The sequence below is a fragment of the Lactuca virosa genome, chromosome 9 (assembly GCF_052849685.1).
Source record: "Lactuca virosa cultivar CGN04683 chromosome 9, Lactuca_virosa_CGN04683_v6, whole genome shotgun sequence".
NCBI classification, from domain to species: Eukaryota; Viridiplantae; Streptophyta; class Magnoliopsida; order Asterales; family Asteraceae; genus Lactuca; species Lactuca virosa.
In genome coordinates, this window is record NC_136434.1 from 76,962,879 (window position 1) to 76,979,387 (window position 16,509).

At 36.8% G+C, this 16,509-nt stretch overlaps 1 long non-coding RNA gene across 2 annotated transcripts; it reads right to left on the reverse strand.

Annotated features, from left to right (window-relative positions):
- Window positions 1-5,158: 5,158 nt before the first annotated feature.
- Window positions 5,159-7,327, reverse strand: LOC145136239 (uncharacterized). Of its 2 annotated transcripts, none has more exons than XR_013720333.1 (4): window positions 7,213-7,327; window positions 6,372-6,409; window positions 5,539-5,690; window positions 5,159-5,321 (listed from the first exon to the last, which is right to left on the reverse strand). It is a non-coding gene; the product is annotated as an uncharacterized LOC145136239 (long non-coding RNA). The 2 variants fall into 2 exon arrangements; XR_013720332.1 differs by having other exon boundaries at window positions 6,372-6,412; window positions 7,213-7,310.
- Window positions 7,328-16,509: the final 9,182 nt, after the last annotated feature.

Consider the following 16,509-nt stretch of genomic DNA (forward strand, 5'->3'; position numbering starts at 1 on the left):
AATCTTGTCATTATGCCACGAGTCGTATCATGGTCTTTCTTGTGAAGTCGGGGTTCAAAACCCTGGGTCTTATAGACAAGTGCCAGGAGCCACCTCTTGATCTTCCAAGCAAGCATCACAAAGTCAACTAGCATACAATCTACAACTACTTAACCAATTAATTGCCAGAGTTCAGACTCTGGTCTTGCATACAGATTGTCAGGAGCCGCCACCTGGTCTTTCATACAAAGTGTCACGGGTCACCCCCGGGTCTTCCTATATTACATAAACCAAATAGGCCGGCATTGGTGCCTTCGACCTATAAAACAGTGAGGAGACTCACCTCGACAGCTGAACCCACGAATAAATCTTTGACCGCTGATCCGCTGGAATCCCCGCTCTAACAAACAAATAACACCCAATTAGCAATTCGGTTCCAAACCAAATCAAATAATCCAAATATAGGGTAAAAAGACCATTTTACCCCTCACCTAGCTTGGTCCAAGACTAGGGCCCAAACACACAATCCAATTGCCCACAAACCAAATAATCATACAAAGCCCACTTATGGCCTAATTTTCCAAATTTAGGCCCAACCCTTGCATGGGCCTTACCCTAAAGCCCAATAACTTTTTGTTGATCCAAAACATATGCCCACATTTGTTCCAACAAAACCCCAAGCAAATCAAGCCCAAACGATAACCCAGACCTAAAAGACACCACAATGCCCAAAACCATAACCCTAGACCCAACAATGCAAGCCCAAACAAGAGTCCAAGACTCTAAAATTCCTCTTTCCAATATGCCCAATACACAAATCCCAAACCCAAGACCAAAGCCTAAAACATGAACAAGCCAAAAAGTCCACACCTGAACGTAAGCGGGGCGTTCCCCTAGGTACGCTCAGCGTACTCGATGATCACGGACGGGGACTCAAACCAGTACGCGGGGCGTACTTGCATTTATGCGGGGCGTAAGTTCAACTTTTCCAAAACTCGATCCTGACTTAATTCTTTAAGTCCTTTTCATCCAAACCTTAGAAAACCTTTAATATAAGCTCTTAATGCATAAAGTCGGCACCATTATGCATTTTCATGACTCAATGGGACCCAACAACCATCTTAATTCATTAAGACCCATTCTGATTCAACTAGAATATGCATAGACCATTCTTAAACATCAAGCAAGCATTTTTATGAACTAACAACATCAGAAGAGGCAAGATCTATCACTTCAAGCTCCTGGAGTGGCTGAAACTCACAAGGAGAACTTAATACACCATAAAAGCCCTTAATCTTACCCTAAACTCAAACTAGCATAAGAAGAAGTCAAGATAAGAACTTTTTACCTCCTGAAGCTTCCTAAGAGTGTGAATATTTTGGATCTATAACCCCCAGGGCTACACCAAGCTTGATCACCAAGACCCACTTCCTTGAAATAACACTAAGAACCCTTCAAAATCACCTCCAAGTTCAAGAATGCACCACCAAGGAGATTAGGGTTCGGAATGAGGCTCTAAGATCAATGGAGGCTGAGAAATGAGAGAACCTTGACCTTATAATGGTGTTTAAATAGTCCCTAAACCCCAAAAATTAGGGTTTGGCACTCTGCTCATTACGTGGGCGTACCAACCCAGGCACGCGTAATCCCTCCTTGGATGCCTGGGACCGATTTGCCAACTATTTCCATTAGGGGCCAAATCCTTTCTTCCCTAAGGTCCTAACCCTCCTGACAACTGAAGATTGGGACGTAACCCCGAAGAATGAAGCAATCTGAAACCTTGTGTTACTACAATATCCCAAAATATTTTTCGATTCTTGATATCTCCTCTAAAATTCTTACATCCTATTAGACATTTTCTTGGTTATTCAACTTCAGTCAAAGCTCTATTTATCTTTAAGCTCTCTTACAATTAGTTTCTTTATACCAGTCCTAAAGCTTAATTTGTTATATTCAAATCCCTTCGGAACTCTTATTTAACCTCGAGTTTTCTTGTATAAAGGTATCAAAAGATCGTTTGGGAACTTCAACAGGAACTTGTAGCACGAAAATTCATCAAGAACTAGGTACTTGTTGAAGTACAATGACATCATTAATGTTCTATTGGTGCTATTTTACATTGACTATCATTGACTGAATTCGATTTTTAACGAAAATCATCTTTCTTTTAAAGTTTGTCTTATATGGAATCATAACTTTCTCTAGGTATTAAAGAATTGACACTACTTCCTGATAAGCAGTAAAAAAAAGTAATCTTTAAGTCTATGAAAGCTTGGTTGTTATGCTAGCAATTGAAGCATTTCATATGTTAATCCATATGTAAAAGGATAAGCAGTGATATTAAATCAAGGGCACCTAATGATTATTCAATTTCAAGAACATGGTTTATCCAATATATCACTCTCAACAAACTACTCCAGCACCTTGCTAAATATTCTACCATTTTTTTCATATTATGTATCGCATACAAATAACTAATCTTTTGATAGAAGCTTTTTTCACATAGCTTATACAAAGTTATAATCTTGTGCTACCTTCTGCTATAAGTTTTTATTTTATTGGTAAAAATTTCTCTGGATTTAAAGAATCTTACGACAGAGATAAAGATTCACAACGGATGTAGAGTGGCCGGAAAGGGGTGAGCGGTAGGTGTTATGGGGTGACAAAATTGTGAGAATGGTCTATGTGGTATGTCAAAACTAGCAAGTTTGGTCCAAAAAAGTTTGGGCTCGCAAGGATGATCCAATAGTTTCGTTTTGTTGCGAGTTTGGTCTAGTTTGGTTTAAACTTTTTTTTATCGACGGCGTTGCCCCTTATTATTTTATTTTCCATTTTTGTTTTATTACAATAATTAAAACCCTATTAAAAATAAAACAAAAATAAAATACCTCTCTCTCTCTCTCTCCCTCTCTCTTACTTCACAGGAAAAGGAAAGAGAGCCGGAAACACTCTTGTCGACTGTCCAACCCCTCTTCCTCCTTATTTGATAATTACAACCTCAAACACCTTGATTCTATCTTATTCCTCATCGAATTCACACATGTGTCTCCATATTTCCTTCTTCTTCAGGTGAATCATGAGCTTTTTTGGTTCATAAATGAACTCACACACACAAATCGATTTTTAAAAACAAAAACTGCCCCTTTCCCCTTGTAGGCAGATCGACTTAGAGCTTTTGTTATCCTCAATCGAGCGGTGACTACGACATTGGGGTTTCAGATATGTTGTTCTTCGGTGTTACGGAAACGAAACCCTAATCAAAGCCAGGTAGTGGCAGCGAAACCCTTATCCAAGCTAGGGTTCGTTGTGGCTCTAGCGACCTCGAGCTTTATTTCTAGCGTTCTCTGAAACTGTGAGATCAACTGCAAAACCCTAATCCGAGCAGGGATGAAATGCTAGATTTTTGTTGAAAATGACCACCACTGTAGTTCATCTTCGTATACATCATCTTCTTGGACATGAATTCGTGTAGTTCATCTTCGTGTTCATCTTTGAAACCCTAATCCGACGGTGGTTTTGGGTAGGACATGAATTCGAGTTTAAGGGAGGTAGAGGATTACCTTTCGATCGACTTTCTGCTAAAACGGAGGGGGTTGATGGTGGCGGCATTTGTTAGCTCCGTTTGCGGTTGTTTTTGTCGCGATTTGAAAGAGCTGGACAAGAGAGGTGTTTGTGGTGGTGTAGGGCAGTAGGTGGCGGCGGGAACGGGCTGGAAACGACAACGAAAAAGGCGGTGGTAACCGGTTTTTTCTGGTTGCTTTTTCTCGACAGTTTGAGCTTCTGTCAGAGGCTATTTTGGTCTCGATTGGCAGCAACAGCGAACAACAAGGCAGTAGGGTGTTTGGGGCTGCAATTATCGAAAAAAGTAGGAGGAAGAGGGGTTGGACAGTCGACAAGAGTGTTGCCAGCTCTCTTTCCTTTTCCGGGGAAGTAATAACAAGAGAGAGAGAGGTATTTTATTTTTGTTTTATTTTTAATAGTTTTTTAATTGTTGTAATAAAATAAAAATGGAAAATAAAATAATAAGGGGAAAAATCGTCAATATAAAAAAGTTCAAACCAAATTGGACCAAACTCGCAACAAAACCAAACTATTTGAGCATCCTTGCAAGCCCAAATTTTTTTGAACCAAACTTGCTAGTTTTGAAATACCATAGGGAGCATTATGCAATTTTGTCTCATGGGGTTTTGTGGGTGTTATATTATCGGATTACAATTTTTTAGTAATTAAATTTTAAAAGACTACTCATTTGTAAATATTTTTCAAAAGTACAAATCACAAATTCTATCCAAAATAGTCAAGAGTTAAAAGAAAAGGAAAGTGATAATTATGCAAGAAAACATAAAACGACTAATTTTTAGACTTGCCAACCATAAGATCTTCTTGGTCATCTTGCAAAATTTTCATCATTCCTTTCGACTCTATATTTGCTGATTTCAAACACGATACTTGGAAAATATGGGTATTTGAGAATACTTTTTAAATGATTTTTGTCTTTTAACTTTTCTAAAAAGTTATAAAGATGTTTGGAAGATGTAAAAGTTCTTTTCAAAATAACTTTTTGTAAAGAAGAAAAGAGTGGGTTTTCAAAAGTCAAGAAAGTGTGACTTTTTGTAACTTTTGGACTTTTAAAACTAAATCACACTCAAAAGTCAAAAAATACTATCCAAACACTTTTTAAAACCCACTTTTGGCTTTTGTTTCCTCAAAAGAACTTTTACAAAAAGAAGTTTTAGGCTTAAAAAGTAATCCCAAACACCCCCGAATCGTTAGTAAGTTGAATTTTGAGTTTCGTTAACCGAAACAAGGATATATAGTTTACACAAAACTGAAAGATGTATTCTATTAAGGCATGTTCACACACATGTATATTTTAGAAAAATCGGTCCCTAGAATCCACTATATCATGGAGGTAGGTGGCAGCTTCCAACCCGAGGGCAGGAAATGCTCCACCCATCCCCCAACATGCTTTGAACTATTTCATATAGGATGCTACCAACAAAAGCAATTTAAGGTGAACAATGGAACACAAAATGAACCTAGTCGATTCACCTATGGGTATACTATATCAGGAAGATATGATGCTATCGATAATGTTGTCACAAGAGCGGATATTTCACAACAACGGTTTATCCTTATTACAACAAAATAAAAGCCATAGATTGTAAAAAATTATTTAGCAAAGCATGATTAAAAAAATACAAAATCCGACTGTAATTATTAATTAATTTAAATTTGTGAAACATACTATTTGCTGAGCGTCCTTAATACCATCCCAAGCAAATATGACTCGATCTAGATAAAAAATTTGGTTGTTTAGCATGTCACGTTGTCTTTCGTACCTGACAAGAATGAGTACTAAAGGTTTTCAACTAATAACTGCGTAAATAATATTTAAGAAAGTAGTTTGTATGAAATGAAAAGCTATTAAGGTATTTTAAAGTTGTTCTCAAATTTTTCTAATTATTATTTTCTAGATATGTGTTCAAATGAAAATTCAATCCTCATGTGCCTCAATTTGCAACAGAGATAACACTTGCTAAAGATGAAATAACATACCATCTTGTCTCCTTGATAAGTCTCTTTTTCCGAAATTCCATAACTTGTTGAGCCAGACCAGGACCCGTTTTTCCGATTTTGTTTTTACATTGAGCAGGTTTTTCCTTAAATTGCTTGATTGACTTATTCCCTGTCTCAACTCTTTTATTGATCTGGATAAGCAATAAAAAGTAATCAGATATAGTTAGAACAGAATATTGTATATGATCAAGATAGATCTTAAGAATTATTCAAAAATAAGATTCACAGCGACAGCCACTTAATCAGCAGGGAAAGTAATACAGCCTCAAACAGCTCCAACATATATAATCTATCAAATTCAAATTTAATTGATCACATATTAGTTTCAAAGAATTGCTTTTCTAACTAACAATCCATGATCAATCATGGTTTCTTGATGAGTTTTAAGGAGAAAAAATAGAACTATTTCTTGCATCTCCCATGCATGCTTTTGGTCTCATGAAACACCCCTTAGTCTATTCCAATTACCTAATTCTTTCGGATTTCATTATGCGTTTAACCAATATATATAATCCAAATAGGCAAATACTATGATTAGAAACGAATACAAAATTTCCCCCAAATCATATTCGATTGTGTTATGCTATAACCCATCAGATGTTCTTTGACTTCCAAATTGAAGCATTGGTTGGTGATTGAAACAGAATTTTGGTATGATGAAATTATAAAACAGACCATTGAAATGATTAATTGTAACAATAAAAAACCAGATTAAAAATATTCCATCTCGATGTAAAAAGAAGTTTTATCGAATTTTTGTTATTAATTTATATATTAAAAAATACAATTTGCAGATAGAGAGAAAAAAATACCCGTTCCCTTACACCCAACAGTGTCTTCATCTCGTTTACTGCTGTTACCACAAATCAAACATAGTCAACCACAATATTACTAATCAACCGAGGAGTAGAAAATGGTAAGAAATTTTATTAAGATATAAAGAACTTGACAGAGGTTTGTATAGCATCACTAAGAAGATAACATATATAACAAGTAGTCGTAAGGTAGAACATTACGGAGATTAAAATTTTAACAAATTGCCCTTACACAAAATAATACAAAACAACGCGAGATAAAAGATATTTCTTCAAAAATAACCAAGTTTATTAACACAGGTTGATTAGGAATAAATAAATTTAAACAAATCATAAGACAAGACCGACAAGTTGCCAAAGCCAATAATATAACGAGTAATACAAAAAATTACCAATAGTTTGTATTGATAATTTTTTCCAGAATCATTGGAGCTTTATACTTTTTTTATTTCGCTGTTTTGATGTATGAGCTTTATACTTTTTTTTATTTAAGCGAGATATGAAGGATTGGTTATTTCTCGTTATTTCTGGGTTTTAGTATTAATTAGTGTTAGCTTTTGCACTGAAAGGTTATCTTGAGCGTCTCGCGAATAACAGTCATCTTATATATGTTATAGACTTCGTGAAAATCTTTAACTTGGCCATGTCAAACATGCATGCTACAAATTTCGATTACCAGGTGCTCTAATGCTCACGTCGTCGTGCACGTATTGTGTGACTTTCAACGATGGCAATAATCATGAATGGAAAAATATTACGCCGTTCATACAGAATAAACGAGAAAAAATGAAAGCAGAAAAGCAATGTCATAAATTGAACGAGGAAGAAAAAATAAAACCTGAATCGGGCGACGCTACAAGTCTAATGCTTCAAGAAAATCGTCTGACGATGAAGGATTAATAGCCTGTCCTTCCAAATCACTCCCGTGCTTTCATCCAGAATTTTTAAAATCTTGTTATATTGTGATAAAATTATATCTTAAATTAAAGGGATAATGATATTCTAAAGACTAAACTGCACAAATGGTGCATGTAGTTCGCTGAAAATTGCCACTTTGGTCCAAAAATGATTGGACTAGCACCACAGGTCCAAAGTTTTTATTTTGTTGTGAGTTTAGTCCGATTTACTTTAAACTTTTTTGAAATGACGATTTTACCCTTGTTTTTGCTTTTTCAGTTTATTTATTTATTTAAATATTTGTATGATTAAAAAAATAAAAAATCTCTCTCTCTCTCTCTCTCTCTCTCTCTCTCTCTCTCTCTCTCTCTCTCTCTCTCTCTCTCTCTCTCTCTCTCTCTCTCTCTCTCTCTCTCTCGACAATAGAGAAGTTCAAAAAATTTGTTCCATTTTTTGCTCTCTTGGATTTGTAATTACTTCGTGTTAATAATACAGAAGAAAAAGGAAGTAGCAAATGTCATCAAATCATAAAAGCTTTGTAGGTGAAAACCATTCAAGAAATCTTTCAAACAAAACATAGAAATTTTTCGTTTTTTCTGAAACACACACACTCCAAAATTATGTATATGTTCTTCAACACACAAATGAACCTAGATTTTGAATAAACCCCAGACAAGATTTTTGATTTTGAAAAAAAAAACTATAAATGATTACTCATGAACACATACTCCATGAGCACCTCCAAATCCATGATCCCAACTGTCGGTTGATGCGTGTTTGGTATCCCCATCAATGGAAGAACAAGCTTCACATACTTCCCCTAAATCTTCGCTATCATCAGAAAACGTTGTCATCGTCGGTGATTCAGAACTCCACGACGGCAACGTACATCGGTGAAGATTTGGATGTCTCCTTCGTCTCTCTCCTTCGATTCTGAACACAAGATGAGGACATGGTTGCAGATCTTTAAGGAGGGAAGCAGATCTAGGTAGGTATTGCAGATCTGTAAGGAGGGAGGCAGATCTAGGGTTTGCTGAGGAAGATCGTGGCGTCATTGTTCATGAAAATGAAACTTCCGATCTCCTCACCCCTTAATTTGGTTTTGCTGATAAAACACGAGGGTAACATAGATGGAGTTGAACGGTTTTGCTTTTGGGTTTGCTAATTTCTTGAGAAATCTGGTTTTGTTGAACAAAAACCCAATTTATGTGGGTTCATTCCACCATGGTCGATTTCTTGATAATTTTGGCAAAAAAAAATCCAGATTTCTTGAATATCTTTTTTAAACCAGAGGGTTTTATGGGAGATACTACTGGAGGCAGAAGGTATGTGGGGCGGGGGGGGATGTTGGAGATGACGGGCTATAGATTTCATCGTTGCAATTGAAGGTGATGGTGGTGTTCCACTGGTTTAGTGTTCTTTGGGGTTTAGAGAGAGAGAGAGAGAGAGAGAGAGAGAGGTATTTTTTATTTTTTTTAATCATACGAATATTTAAATTTAAATAAATAAATAAATTGAAAAAGCAAAAGCAAGGGTAAAATCGTCATTTCAAAAAAGTTTAAAGTAAATCGGACCAAACTCGCAACAAAATGAAAACTTTGGACCTGTGGTGCTAGTCCAAACCTTTTTGGACCAAAGTGGCAAATTTCAGCAAACCACAGGGACCATTTGTGCAGTTTAGTCTATTCTAAATTAAGGTTTTAATCGGTTTTTGGGATTACTAATTTAAAATGCTTATTAATTTATCATGTGGTTTTAAGTAGGGATACTATTCCGGACGGAACCGAACCGAACCCGAATAACCTGAAAACCTAATAAGGGTAATTGCATGAACCGATTAACCAATACGGATTCGGTTCGGTTCGGGTATTAATCGATTCAGTTCTGTTATTATCCGAATAACATGTACAAGATGATTAACGACTTAATATAACCGAAATAAAATAACCGAATAAACCGTATTAGGATTCCATAACCTGAATAATAGAATAATAATGTAGTTTTATACATCAACATAAAACCTTGAAAGACTAACATAACACAATAACATATTGAAAGAATAACATTTATATAGTAGATTAACATAATGAGAATTAATTTTTTACTTGAGTTTCTTGAAATGGAGCCTAATTTTCTATGACTAGACAAAGTAGGTTCGTGAATCCTTAGAGACAATTGGAAGGGTCGATTTTTGAAAGTTTGAAACAAGAGGAAGGATCGACAAAAGAGATTTCAATTTTGAAAAAAAAGAATTTGGAAATAGATGAGAAGATTGGTCGATTTTGAAACGACGAGAACAAGTGTAGGTTTTTTTTTTTTTTTTTTTGTTATGAACAACAAGGACAAAAATATGAATCATGATTTTGATTTCTGTCGATGAGAAAAAGGGGAGGAGGAATGTTTATTCGGGTCGGGTATTTAGAACCGAATAAGCTCTTATTTGGGTGACTCGAACCGAATAAGCATAATATAGATATCCGAAACCCGAATCGAATTGCTTATTCGGGCCTAATTCGGTTCGGTTCGGGTTTTCGGCCCAAATTCTCATCCCTAGTTTTAAGTGTCTGAATATAGAAAATAATTAAAAAGGTTTATTATCTTAAATAATGAATTTTTGATAAGTTTTTTTTATTTATTTTTATTTTTTTTATTTTTGTATATTTGAAACTAGACCGCATGTTGCTTAGACTATAATGATATTAGGTTATAACCCGTGGATACCACGGATGATAAAGTTAAAAATAATTTTATTTAAATTATAGCTTAATTATTGAGCAATGATAATATAAAATTTAATAAGTAATAAATATAGATGTTTTGCCAGTAATTTCATAATGATATAATGATCGTTTGAAATTACGAAAGCATAGTTGTTTGAATATTCGATCGGCAATTTGTATTTGTAGATATGTTATAAAATTATCATTTTGTAGAACGCAATATTAATTTAAATAAAACATAAACAGAAATTGATATAAATAATAAAATTGTACAAATTTTTTATAAATTTCTAAAAACTTCTTTATACACAACATTTGATGTTTTATTTGTTAGTCTTTTTTTTAACGGTCAGTTAGTGGTTAAATGTTAAATTCATCAAGTTAGTCAGTTCGCATATGTCCGGGTTTCAACCTGGGACCTCCTGTCTAAGAGGCTTCCACCTCTACCAAGTGGGCTAGTCCTACATTGACTTATTTGTTATTCTACCATCATTATTTAAAATTAATAATTTTAATCCTTCTTTACTTTGAGGGGTTGATGTGCTAGAAGTTATTTTGGATTTTCTATTATCCAAATATAACTTTCTATTTTTTTCTCCTCCCTCTAACATTGGTAGAGTTTATAGTGTTATTTGAACCTGTAAAATAATAGTAAAAAATTTAAGGACATCTTTTGGTATAAAGTTAAAGATTTTATATTATTGTAAAAATTCTATAATTTTTAAAATAATAATGAGCAATAGATTTAAAATAAATAAAGAAAACATATTACATATGTAAAATAAAGTATGAAAATCATTGTATTTGCTAAAGTGAATACTATGTGTGGTAGGTATACGTTGAGACGATGAATAATGAAAAATAAAAAATTAAAGTTAAAAACAAGAGCTTATTCGGTTCTAAATATTTGACACGAATTCGGTCGGAATATGCAATTCGATTCGGGTTTCGGTTCTAAATACTCGACCCGAAATAAGTACCGTATTTTTCATTATTTTTACTTTCGATTATCCAAGTATAACTTTCTATTTTTTCTTGTCTTTTAGCTTCTGTGGCATCCATGTTCTTATTTGATAAATAATGAAAAATAAAAAAGTAAAGTTAAAAATATAATTATTAATTTCAAAGTAAAGGTTACACACGATTGTTATCTCCTGTAATTCGAATAAACTTCAATTGAATAATTGAATAATAATCAAATAGTGTAATAGCCCAAAAACCAAGATCAATTTTTTTTTTATTTTAATTAAACACAAAAGTTACACTCATCACATTGTTCCAAAACCATTCAATAATAATAATGTCAAATCATCAGAGTAAAATGTCAAAATACGGAAAACTAGTGAGGAGTGAATGTTGCGCCATTAAGTCGGACCCTTCCCCTTAGTACCGGAAGTACCAGAAACCACAATTATAAACTATAAGCAACAGCCTAGTGAGTTTCCCAATCATATCACATATTAAAAGAAAACATGTAAGTGTCATGGGCTACCCCCATGGTCTTTTTCACACAATGTCGAGGGCCAAATCTTGGTCTTACATATGATTGTCATGGGCTACCCCCATGGTCTTTCCTTGCGATGTCGATGGTCAAATCCCGGTCTTACACTCAAGTGCCATGGGCTACCCCCATGGTCTTCCATACAATTATCACAAAAGTCAACAACATTCTACGTAATAAGAAATTGGCCGACATTGGTGCTTTCGACCCATGAACATGGTGAGAAGACTCACCTCAACTGCTGTAATCCCAAACAAACACTCAGGCTGCTAGGTTGGATAAATTCTTGTGCTAACTAAACAATTAAGGTCCCAAAACAATTGGGGAAAAATCTGGACTAAGAATTACGACATAAGACTAATGTCCAAAGCGAGATGGGCCAAACTAGACCTAAAGCCCAATAAAATCCTAGCCCCAACCAAGTATCAACTAAGGCCCACAATGAGTCCAACAGCTGGAGTGGCCCATCGAAAAAACGTCTAAGGCTCAAACCCATCAAACAAGTCCATCGATTTGGACCCAAAACACAAATCCACCTGATTTGGGCCGTACGCTCGGCGTACACAATGGTACGTGCAACGTGCAAGGTTGAAGCGGGAAATCGCGACCAAGTAGGCAATACGCGTGGCGTACAGGAATTACTCACGGCGTACGCTGCCCCCATGCAAGCCATGCAAAGACTTCTTAATCACTTAAGACCAAACGACTAAAACTAAGATATGGACCCCTTAAGACCAATAAGGCCATAAAGTTGCAAACTTTATGCCTTTGGGTGGATACAAAGAGCCTAAACTCTAAAACCTAGCTTATGTTACCCAAATCTACACTCAAGCACATGAATGGGACTCAACAAGACTCAAGCTTGCACCTTTATGATATAAAACGACTAGAAGCATCTTTAAATACAACTTAGAGGCTTAGGAGTAGCTCATACTCACCAAGATCTAAACTTTAGGGACAAAAGGAAGAAACTAGCCTCATAATAGAACTTAATGAAACACAACCAAAGTTTGGAGCTTTATACCTTCTAGTGGTACAAAATTAAGGGGAGATGCTAGATCCAAAATATTGAGGGAAAAGCTTCCTTCTTGAAGAACCTTCTTCACAACCAAAAGCACACACTATCACTCAAAAAGCTCCAAAAGCTCAAAATGCACTAGGGTTTGCTAAGAGGGCCGAGAAAGGGAATGGAGGTTGAGGTAGGGGAGGGTCTTGGGCCATAATGAGGTCTAGATAGTGCACAAACCATAATTATTAGGGCTTTGGTCTGAGCCACGTATGCCCTACGTACTGGAGTACACGCAACATACTCACATGGAGGCCATTACACTAAGCATACAAGGATGTATGCCTCGCATACACGATCAAGGCCAAAATTGCAAGGTTTTAACTTTGGGGACCTAATATGCAATAAAATCAAAACTCAAGGGTTCAAAAGAAAACATGATAAATCTTGGATGTTACAACTCTCCCCCACTTGAACTACACTTTGCCGTCGAAGTCAGCTGTCTCGAATAATTCAGGGTAGTGTTCCCTCATATCGATTTCCGGATCCCACGTCCATTCCAAACCCTTTCGGTGCTGCCATTGCATCTTAACCAGATTCACCACCTGATTACATAAAGACTTAGTCTTCATGTCGAGAATCGCAATCGGCTTCTCCATATAATTCAGGCGCTCATCCACCTGAATATCATCCAACGAAATCATTACCGAATCATCGGCTACACATTTCTGCAACTGAGATACGTGGAAAGTTTTATCGAACTGACTGAGATCATGAGGAAGATCCAGCCGGTATGCAACCCTGCCCACATGGGCAATAATCCTGAAAGCGCCAATAAACCGGGGACCCAGCTTGCCCCACTTCCGGAACCGGATGACACCTTTCCAAGGTGACACTTTCAGTCACATAAAGTCTCCTACCTGAAACTCAAGGTCCGAACGGCGTCAGTTAGCATAACTCTTATGATGACTCTGCGCAAGCGGCATCCTGGCGCGCACCTACTGAATCAACTCAGTGGTCTTAAGCACCACCTCAGTGCTTCCCATGACCCGATGACCAATCTCACCCCAACAAACCGGGGTCCTACACCTCCTTCCATACAACAACTCAAAAGGAGGTCGGTCAATACTAGCATGGTAACTGTTGTTGTAGGAGAACTCGGCCAGAGGATGGTATGTATCTCAACTCCCTCCGAAATCCAACACACACATCCGAATCATATCCTCGAGTATCTGGATCGTCCTCTCACTCTGGTTATCGGCCTGTGTGTGGTATGTTGTACTGAAATGCAGCTGAGTTCCCAACTCCTCATGGAACTTCCTCCAAAAATAAATAAAGAAAACATATTACATATGTAAAATAAAGTATGAAAATCATTGTATTTGCTAAAGTGAATACTATGTGTGGTAGGTATACGTTGAGACGATGAATAATGAAAAATAAAAAATTAAAGTTAAAAACAAGAGCTTATTCGGTTCTAAATATTTGACACGAATTCGGTCGGAATATGCAATTCGATTCGGGTTTCGGTTCTAAATACTCGACCCGAAATAAGTACCGTATTTTTCATTATTTTTACTTTCGATTATCCAAGTATAACTTTCTATTTTTTCTTGTCTTTTAGCTTCTGTGGCATCCATGTTCTTATTTGATAAATAATGAAAAATAAAAAAGTAAAGTTAAAAATATAATTATTAATTTCAAAGTAAAGGTTACACACGATTGTTATCTCCTGTAATTCGAATAAACTTCAATTGAATAATTGAATAATAATCAAATAGTGTAATAGCCCAAAAACCAAGATCAATTTTTTTTTTATTTTAATTAAACACAAAAGTTACACTCATCACATTGTTCCAAAACCATTCAATAATAATAATGTCAAATCATCAGAGTAAAATGTCAAAATACGGAAAACTAGTGAGGAGTGAATGTTGCGCCATTAAGTCGGACCCTTCCCCTTAGTACCGGAAGTACCAGAAACCACAATTATAAACTATAAGCAACAGCCTAGTGAGTTTCCCAATCATATCACATATTAAAAGAAAACATGTAAGTGTCATGGGCTACCCCCATGGTCTTTTTCACACAATGTCGAGGGCCAAATCTTGGTCTTACATATGATTGTCATGGGCTACCCCCATGGTCTTTCCTTGCGATGTCGATGGTCAAATCCCGGTCTTACACTCAAGTGCCATGGGCTACCCCCATGGTCTTCCATACAATTATCACAAAAGTCAACAACATTCTACGTAATAAGAAATTGGCCGACATTGGTGCTTTCGACCCATGAACATGGTGAGAAGACTCACCTCAACTGCTGTAATCCCAAACAAACACTCAGGCTGCTAGGTTGGATAAATTCTTGTGCTAACTAAACAATTAAGGTCCCAAAACAATTGGGGAAAAATCTGGACTAAGAATTACGACATAAGACTAATGTCCAAAGCGAGATGGGCCAAACTAGACCTAAAGCCCAATAAAATCCTAGCCCCAACCAAGTATCAACTAAGGCCCACAATGAGTCCAACAGCTGGAGTGGCCCATCGAAAAAACGTCTAAGGCTCAAACCCATCAAACAAGTCCATCGATTTGGACCCAAAACACAAATCCACCTGATTTGGGCCGTACGCTCGGCGTACACAATGGTACGTGCAACGTGCAAGGTTGAAGCGGGAAATCGCGACCAAGTAGGCAATACGCGTGGCGTACAGGAATTACTCACGGCGTACGCTGCCCCCATGCAAGCCATGCAAAGACTTCTTAATCACTTAAGACCAAACGACTAAAACTAAGATATGGACCCCTTAAGACCAATAAGGCCATAAAGTTGCAAACTTTATGCCTTTGGGTGGATACAAAGAGCCTAAACTCTAAAACCTAGCTTATGTTACCCAAATCTACACTCAAGCACATGAATGGGACTCAACAAGACTCAAGCTTGCACCTTTATGATATAAAACGACTAGAAGCATCTTTAAATACAACTTAGAGGCTTAGGAGTAGCTCATACTCACCAAGATCTAAACTTTAGGGACAAAAGGAAGAAACTAGCCTCATAATAGAACTTAATGAAACACAACCAAAGTTTGGAGCTTTATACCTTCTAGTGGTACAAAATTAAGGGGAGATGCTAGATCCAAAATATTGAGGGAAAAGCTTCCTTCTTGAAGAACCTTCTTCACAACCAAAAGCACACACTATCACTCAAAAAGCTCCAAAAGCTCAAAATGCACTAGGGTTTGCTAAGAGGGCCGAGAAAGGGAATGGAGGTTGAGGTAGGGGAGGGTCTTGGGCCATAATGAGGTCTAGATAGTGCACAAACCATAATTATTAGGGCTTTGGTCTGAGCCACGTATGCCCTACGTACTGGAGTACACGCAACATACTCACATGGAGGCCATTACACTAAGCATACAAGGATGTATGCCTCGCATACACGATCAAGGCCAAAATTGCAAGGTTTTAACTTTGGGGACCTAATATGCAATAAAATCAAAACTCAAGGGTTCAAAAGAAAACATGATAAATCTTGGATGTTACAACTCTCCCCCACTTGAACTACACTTTGCCGTCGAAGTCAGCTGTCTCGAATAATTCAGGGTAGTGCTCCCTCATATCGATTTCCGGATCCCACGTCCATTCCAAACCCTTTCGGTGCTGCCATTGCATCTTAACCAGATTCACCACCTGATTACATAAAGACTTAGTCTTCATGTCGAGAATCGCAATCGGCTTCTCCATATAATTCAGGCGCTCATCCACCTGAATATCATCCAACGAAATCATTACCGAATCATCGGCTACACATTTCTGCAACTGAGATACGTGGAAAGTTTTATCGAACTGACTGAGATCATGAGGAAGATCCAGCCGGTATGCAACCCTGCCCACATGGGCAATAATCCTGAAAGCGCCAATAAACCGGGGACCCAGCTTGCCCCACTTCCGGAACCGGATGACACCTTTCCAAGGTGACACTTTCAGTCACATAAAGTCTCCTACCTGAAA